Here is a 7,844-nt window from a genome sequence, read left to right on the forward strand (position 1 = left end):
CAGGTGCAAATTCTGATACAATGCCAGTTCTCTGCCGGCCTGGGACAGTTGGGAACGACAGTGAGGCGTCTCTTCACTGCACGCTATCGCTGAGAGATCCTTGTCACTCAGGAATGACGGCCTCTAGATGGACTGCAAATCAGAATGGGGGCGAGTACTTCCGGTCCTCCATGCTTTAGGCTCCGGTGGCTCCAGGGCTGAGGGAGATTCTAGTGTTCCGTATGTTGGGCTGTGACCCGCTGTGAAGAGCGCGGGAGGAGCTCGGAACCCGGACACGGTGACTAAAAGGCGCCGCCCCCTCTCGGGGAGAATCTGTGGGAACCGGTATGGTGTCCTCCCAGAGCTGTAGGAAACGGCCACCAAACACTGTGAGATCACACTCGGGCTATGCCACTTCCGGGAGCTAGGCGGAGAATCAGCGGACACCCTAATCACGTGGCTTCTTGGGGTGCGCCTGCGCAGAGCATGGGAAGCGCGAACCCTTTCGTCTTGCGCGCGGTTTGTTGCAGGGCGCAGGTATGCGCTGTTTTTACTGTCACCAGGGAAGGCAAATTTGCTCTCATAGCCCTGCTTCCTCTAGCGTCTTCTAGAAGTTCTGCACTTGGCACTGAACATTCAAGTGTGGGATCCGACTGCAGTTAGTTCTGTGCAGGGCGTAAAGTCTGTGTCATGAACACATCTGCGTGGAGAGGCCAGGGTGGACCTGTGTTAGTAAGGCCCCACTTACTGGGTTTCCTGGCCTCATGTGTCAAATTGTGTTCCCATTTCTAACTTTGCTCTCATGTTCTGTTGATCTCTTTATTGTTTTCCAGTCAGTACAATCTTTATTGCAGTTGTATGCTAAGTTTTGAAGTCAGACGGTGTCACTGTGTGCTGTATAATCAATGAGCTCGGGCTGTCCTGGAACTCTGTAGACCAGGCTGCCAGTGACCTCACAGAGGTCCATCTACCTGTGCCTCTACCTGTGCCGAGTGCAGCAATCACAGGCGTGCGCCACCACTGCCCGGCTAGCAGCGCATACTTCTAAAACTACCCACTGGAGTCACAGAGTGGGCTGTCCATTGGGCTAATAGGAAAAGGGTTCGTGTGGAACACAGCTTCTCCACTGAGACCAGAAGAGAAGGAATAGTTTATTGTGTACACCACAGGGGAATATAGGCTAGGCCATAGCTAGACTGGAGGTTGCTTGAGTCAGTGAGCTACAGGTGTCTCTGTTATAAAGAAGGATCTGATTGTGCAGGGGAGTGTCTTTCTGTTTACTTTCCCAGTTCGTTACTTCATGGAAAACCAAATCTGTGGGTGCACAATTTGGGGAGGTTACCTTGAGCCACTGAAATTTCCGATTGGGCAACTCTCTCATGTTGGTTCGTAGAGACCTGGTTGTCCCAGTTTAGTCAGGTGACAGGATTGAGACACCGAGCGTTCGGCTGTGGCGTGTGTATGAGCCTGCAGTACTCAGCAGCTAACATTTTACACAGGGTCATACAGTCTCTTACACACGTGGGCGTGAGTTCTGTACAGGACGATGAGTATAGATCTGTTTGCATTCTTCTACATCCATTTTGACCAGCACCATTTGTTGAAGATGCTGTTTTTTCTCTAGTGTGTATTTTTGGCTTCTTTATAATAACCCAGATGTTCATAGGCATGTGGATTCATGTCTGGGGTCTTCAGTTTGATTGCATTGACCCATGTGTGTTGTTACGCTGATACCGTGTGGTTTTATAACCATGCATCTGTAGCACACATGCAGTCTGGAACTCCAGCAGGTTCTTTTATTCGTCAGGATTGCTTTAGCTATATGGGTGTTTTATTTTTCTATTTGAAGTTGAGGATTGTCCTTTTGAGGTCTGTAAAGAACTGTGTTGGGATTTTGATGGGAATTACATTGAAAGTGTAGGTTGCTTTTGGTAGGATTGCCATTTTTACTAAGTTAGTCCTATTAATCTATGAGCTTGGGAGAGCTGTCTTCAGTTTCTTCAAAGATTTGAAGTTTTTTTTAAGATTTATTTATTTATACAGTATCCTGCCTGCAGGCCAGAATAGGGCACCAGATCTCATTACAGATGGTTGTGAGCCACCATGTGGTTGCTGGGAATTGAACTCAGGACTCTGGAAGAGCAGTCAGTGCTCTTAACCGCGGAGCCATTTCTCCAGCCCAAGACTTGAAGTTTTGTCAAAAAAGTTTTTCGCTTGGTTGGTTAATGTTACCCCAAAATAGTTTGTATAATCTGAGCAATTTTGAATGGTGTTATTTCCCTGTTTTTTTCCCCGGAGTTCTTTTGTGGTTTGTACTGAGGAGAACTGTTTTGGCAGCTGAAGTGGTGGTAGTGGTGGGAAGGAAAGTTACACCATAGACAGAACTCACGTGGGAGGTTTATTGGCGGGGGAGGGGAAGGGGCGCAGTCAATATGGGAGCTCACCTGTGATTCGGTTTCCATCTAGAGTCAGTTTTGACTTAAAAGTCATTTGAGTTCAAGCTTGCTTACTCTACTTGCTGTGAGACAGTTCTGATTAAGCCCATGGGAAAGAGCATTTTGCCCATGAGAAAAGAACACACTATCCAGTAGAAAGAATACTGCTGATGCCAAACCTTAGGGCACATTCAAATAGAAGAAACTGCTTGAGCAAGGACAGGAATGGTCTTGTGGTCAGATACTGACTTACTGTGCTGTGCTGTGTTCTGCTTTTGTGTATAATGAGGCTGTGAAATAAACTTGGGGCTCTCTGGAGTAAGCTGGCAGTCCCCCGAATCTATCTGTCCTGTGTTTTCTGTCTCAATTTCTCTCCTTCTAACATTTCTTTAGCCTCAGCGCCCCCTTCCAGGAGCCCTGGCTGACTCTGTAGAAGAAGGCTCGATAGGTCAACCTCTGGGTTTGGGAGGTGCGGGAGAAAAGTGGGGGGCTGAGCGGGTCTCGCCCTCTACAAGGGAATATAGAGCATGCGCACAGGGAACGGCTGTAGTTGAGGATGTATCCTGCCAGGTCCCCAAGAGCAGGCCAGTGCAAGTCTTGACTACTCACAAGTGCTTGTGCACTGTGAGTGTTCTTAGTGACTGCAGTGAGGACCTAAGGGCTGGCAAGCGTAATGCCTGAATGCTAACATTAGCTACTGATTTTTGTGAGATAATTGTATATCCAGGTGCTTTGCTGAAAGTGTTTATCAACCATAGATGTTCTCTGTGGAACTTTTTGGTTCACTTACATATACTATTACATTATCTGTAAAAAAATATACTTTCACTTTTTCCTTTCCAATTTGTCTTATTGCTCTAGCTAAGACTTCCAGTTCTGTATTGAATAGACATGGAGAGAGTGGACAGCCTTGTCTTGTTTCTGATTTTAGGTAAATAACTTTGAGTTTCCCTCCATTTAATTTTTTTTTTGTAGGGCACCTTCTTTTTTTTTTTTAGGTTTATTTATTTATTTATTATGTATACAATATTCTGTCTTTTTGTATGCCCACAGGCCAGAGGAGGGCACCAGACGCCATTACAGATGGCTGCGAGCCACCATGTGGTTGCTGGGAATTGAACTCAGGACCTTTGGAAGAGCAGGCAATGCTCTTAACCTCTGAGCCATCTCTCCAGCCCTCCATTTAATTTGATAATAGTTTTAGGTTTGCTAGAAATTGTCTTTATTTTGTTTAGTTATATTCCTTGTATTCCTTATCTTTGCAGGACTTTTATCATGAAGAGGTGTTGTATTTTTGTCAAGGGCCTTTTCTTTATCTAATGAGATAGATGATCATGACTCAATTGTTTTTCTTAAGAAAACCATTAACCTAAGTCATAGTCTATATGGCTCCTCAATAGAAACTCATGTGTTAGCTGTGTTGACAATTCCTTGTTCTACTTTTTATCCTCTCCAGCCTCTGCATTATCAGAGGCAGGGGCAACATTGTATCCTACCTTTACCTATGTTAATTTTTTTCACTAAACCAACCTTTATCATAATCCCTTACTATCTTTATTAAAAACCCCCAATCATCAAAATCCTGTTTAAATTAACACTATTATTGTATAAAACCATTGCTTCAGTTAAACAGTACATTTTAGGAAGAAATCATCTTCATAATAATCCATAGGTAAAAGTGTCCAGTTGCTTTAGTCAGGGCAGTGGAGATCCCCCCACACCCATTCATACCATGCCTGATTCCAGAGAAAGATGTCGGTGGTAAACAAAGACACAGCAGTATCAAGAAACATTCTGTGGCCGAGGCTCTTGGGCCTTGCCTGTTCAAGATTCACCCATCAGGGTTCTATTTCCTGGTGGGCAAGCCCCCTGAAGTCGGTTGCCATCTGCTGCTCCTCTGACATGGCTCCTGGCAATCCCTCAGTATAACAGCCTGTCTCAAATCAGCTGTTTCATTAACTACCTCACTATTTTACCTTGTTGAGTTCATAGTTTTGTAGAATGCATATGCCAGTCTCGGCAGTTTGAGTTTCCTTGTGACGCGCCAGTCCAGCTGTTGCAGCAGTAGTAGTTAACGCAATGATGCCTGTAACTACTACAATATTAAATGCAGACACAGGGTTTCTCTGTAGCTTTTTGGAGTCTGTCCTGGAACTAGCTCTTGTAGACCAGGGTGGCCTTGAACTCACAGAGATCCGCCATCTCTGCCTCCTGAGTGCTGGGATTAAAGCCGTGTGCCACCACTACTTGGCAATGTGTTCTTTTTTTTTTTTTTTTTTTAAAGATTTTATTTATTAATTATGTATACAGTATTCTCAGTATTCTCTCTGCAAGCCAGAAGAGGGCACCAGGTCTTATTACAGATGGTTGTGAGCCACCATGTGGTTGCTGGAAACTGAACTCAGGACCTCTGGAAGAGCAAGCAGTGCTCTTAACCACTGAGCCATCTCTCCAGCCCTGGCAATGTGTTCTTAATCTTTCAGTGAGCTTCTGTACCAGGACCACAGGTGAGTCTTGCCATGGCCTTGACAACTTCACCCAAATCCAGTTTGCTGGCCTTGCTCTTTTGGCAGTAGAGTCAGGACTAGAGGCTTAAGCCGAGATCAACGCTCCCTACGTGGAGGTGTAGGTATTTGGTTGGAGTTCCCTGGTCTTTCATAGATGACATCCTTAGTTTTTCCTATAAGAGACAAATTAAAGGTGCCCTCTGGCAGCCAGTTGGTGTTAAAGGCCAGCCATTCTAATTCACATAGGTTTCTCAGGTGCCTCGGCTTTAGATTGTCCAACCCATTGCGATGTCCATGGTCCTTGAAGTCCTTAAAGAAGTCCCTAAAGTTATCAAGGAACAGTTTTAGTGGGGCGGGATGACTAAATGCTTGGTCCATGATCTTAGGGTGTCCAAATCACCAAAGCAGAGGGATAAACACAATGAAACACACACACACACACACACACACACACACACACACACACACACACACACCCCAAACTAGGTGGCCAAATACAGATCTGAAAATGAAGCACGTTCACGGTAGTGACCCACTCAGCCTTTCCAGATGAACTATGTGGATACAATCCCCTCCTGACAGATCTTCTAATCTGCCCACACGGTGATGGAACCTTTCCCAGTCACCCCAACCTGCAGTCCACCATACATCGGCTTGAATCTTACGCAGGTTTTGCAGAAGAGCTGCAATGGCCACAAACAAAAAACAAACCAGAACTTGACCAGAACTTGCCTCGACAAAACAAAGTTACCTTATGGTTGGTGCCCCACAATTCAATGGAGGGGGATTGTAGTCGGTTTTGGGGATCTCGAATGAGTCCCCAAATGTGTGGAGTCTGGACTCCCCAAAAAACCACCAAGAGACTAGATCCAATGCAAAATCAAAGAGTATTTTAAATTTCGAGTTAACTTGGGTCCTCCGTCAGTCTGACACAGAGGCTGGAGTAGGAGACACTCTGAGTCGCAGTGGGGTGGGGGCATTTATTGGGAATAGAGCAAGGGGGAACACATGGGGTCTGCAAGTAGCATAGTGACAGTCTCAGGATTGGCGCACCTCTGGACTGGAAGATGTAGCTGAATGTGTAAAAGGGGTGAGGACATGAGTCGAATAATCCCAAGATAACTCCAAAAGATTCCAGTTATTATTCTTTTTTTAAAAAATGTTTATTTAGGGGCTGGCGAGATGGCTCAGCGGTTAAGAGCATTGCCTGCTCTTCCAAAGGTCCTGAGTTCAATTCCCAGCAAACCACATGGTGGCTCACAGCCATCTGTAATGGGGTCTGGTGCCCTCTTCTGGCCTGCAGGCATACACACAGACAGAATATTGTATACATACTAAATAAATAAATATTTTAAAAAATGTTTATTTGAGCCGGGCGATGGTGGCGCACGCCTTTAATCCCAGCACTCGGGAGGCAGAGGCAGGCGGATCTCTGTGAGTTCGAGACCAGCCTGGTCTACAGAGCTAGTGCCAGGACAGGCTCCAAAGCCACAGAGAAACCCTGTCTCGAAAAACCAAAAAAAAAAAATGTTTATTTGTTATGTATACAGTATTCTGGCTGCGTGTGCCTGCACGCCAGAAGAGGGCGCCAGGTCTCATTACAGAGGGTTGTGAGCCACCATGTGGTTGCTAGGAATTGAACTCAGGACCTGTGGAAGAGCAGGCAATGCTCTTAACCTCTGAGCCATCTCTCTAGCCCCAGTTATTATTCTTTATTGTAAGGGCAAAACTCATGGAATAGGAATGAGACGTTCAACCTCAAGGTGTATAATGTGGGAACAAGAGAGAGAGCAGGGCAGGATGGCAGTTTTCTCTGGGTACCCAAAAGGTCACGCCCGCCCTAACCTCATCAGGGAAAACCTGTCCTGAGGTGATTGGTCAACTGCAGCTGGAGAAAGGTTGCTATGCCTGGAAGCCATGGGGGGCTGTTGTTGTGGTTATTTCTTTCCATTATTATCCAGCACTTCAGAGCCCGCCAGCTAACTTCTGATTGGTTCCTTACCGTATGGAGGACTTCTGGCAGTTTCTTCTCAGTAATTAGGGCAAGGTTGGGGGCTCAGCACATCCTGCTGAATCAGAGTCCTACATTTTGCTGGGTCTTTTCTGTAGCCTATCATGGCTGGCTGCCAAAGTGGTGTACTGGGTGAGGGTTTGGGCCTTTCACTAATCAGAGTTTTGTTAAAAGTTTTTTCCCCCCACATGTCCTGTGTATTCTTCTTACCTGGCCAGACTCTGAGGTCTGTATGCACAATGAAATTTTCAACAATCAATGTGTAAAGCTTTGGCTATTAATTGAGAGATTTTTTTCTTTTTTTTTTCTTTTTTTTCTTTTTTTTTTTTTTGTCAATGAAAGCCAGGCCATTGTTGGGCCCCATTGTTAGGGGGATCCCAAATAATGGGACTAGTTCCTGGAGGAGGTTTTTAAGCTAGTATTTGAGTTGTTTTAATCTAGGTGGGGAACAGTTTTACCATTCAGGAAGGGGTATCTAAAACAGAAAACAAACAAACAAACTAGCAAGTACTGTTATCCTCCCTTGTCAGGGTGGATCTTGGTGAAGTCATTTTTCCCCGAGTTTTTTTTTTTTTGGGGGGGGGGTCTTGCTTTGTTATTTGGACGCTTGTTTCATCAAGCCAGGCAATATAAATTTAATTTTCCTTTTTGTTTCCAGGATATTTGGTATTTTTTATCTTTTGATTGGAGGCATAAATTTCTTTCTTTTTTTTTTATAAAAAGATTTTTTTTAATATTTTTTATTTATTATGTATACAATTTTCTGTCTGTGTGTATTCCTGAAGGCCAGAAGAGGGCGCCAGACCTCTTTATAGATGGTTGTGAGCCACCATGTGGTTGCTGGGAATCGAACTCAGGTCCTTTGGAAGAGCAGGCAATGCTCTTAACCACTGAGCCATCTCTCCAGCCCCT

At 45.0% G+C, this 7,844-nt stretch overlaps 1 long non-coding RNA gene across 1 annotated transcript in view; it reads left to right on the forward strand.

Moving 5' to 3' along the window:
- The first annotated feature begins 206 nt into the window (after positions 1–206).
- LOC113457343 overlaps positions 207–7,844 on the forward strand; it is an 11,087-nt gene continuing 3,449 nt past the window's right edge. Inside the window, exon 1 of the long non-coding RNA XR_003377934.1 lies at positions 207–516. This is a non-coding gene — a long non-coding RNA (uncharacterized LOC113457343). The remainder of the gene's footprint in view (positions 517–7,844) is intronic.

This window comes from Microtus ochrogaster, chromosome 22, assembly GCF_000317375.1.
Source record: "Microtus ochrogaster isolate Prairie Vole_2 chromosome 22, MicOch1.0, whole genome shotgun sequence".
Lineage (NCBI taxonomy): Eukaryota > Metazoa > Chordata > Mammalia > Rodentia > Cricetidae > Microtus > Microtus ochrogaster.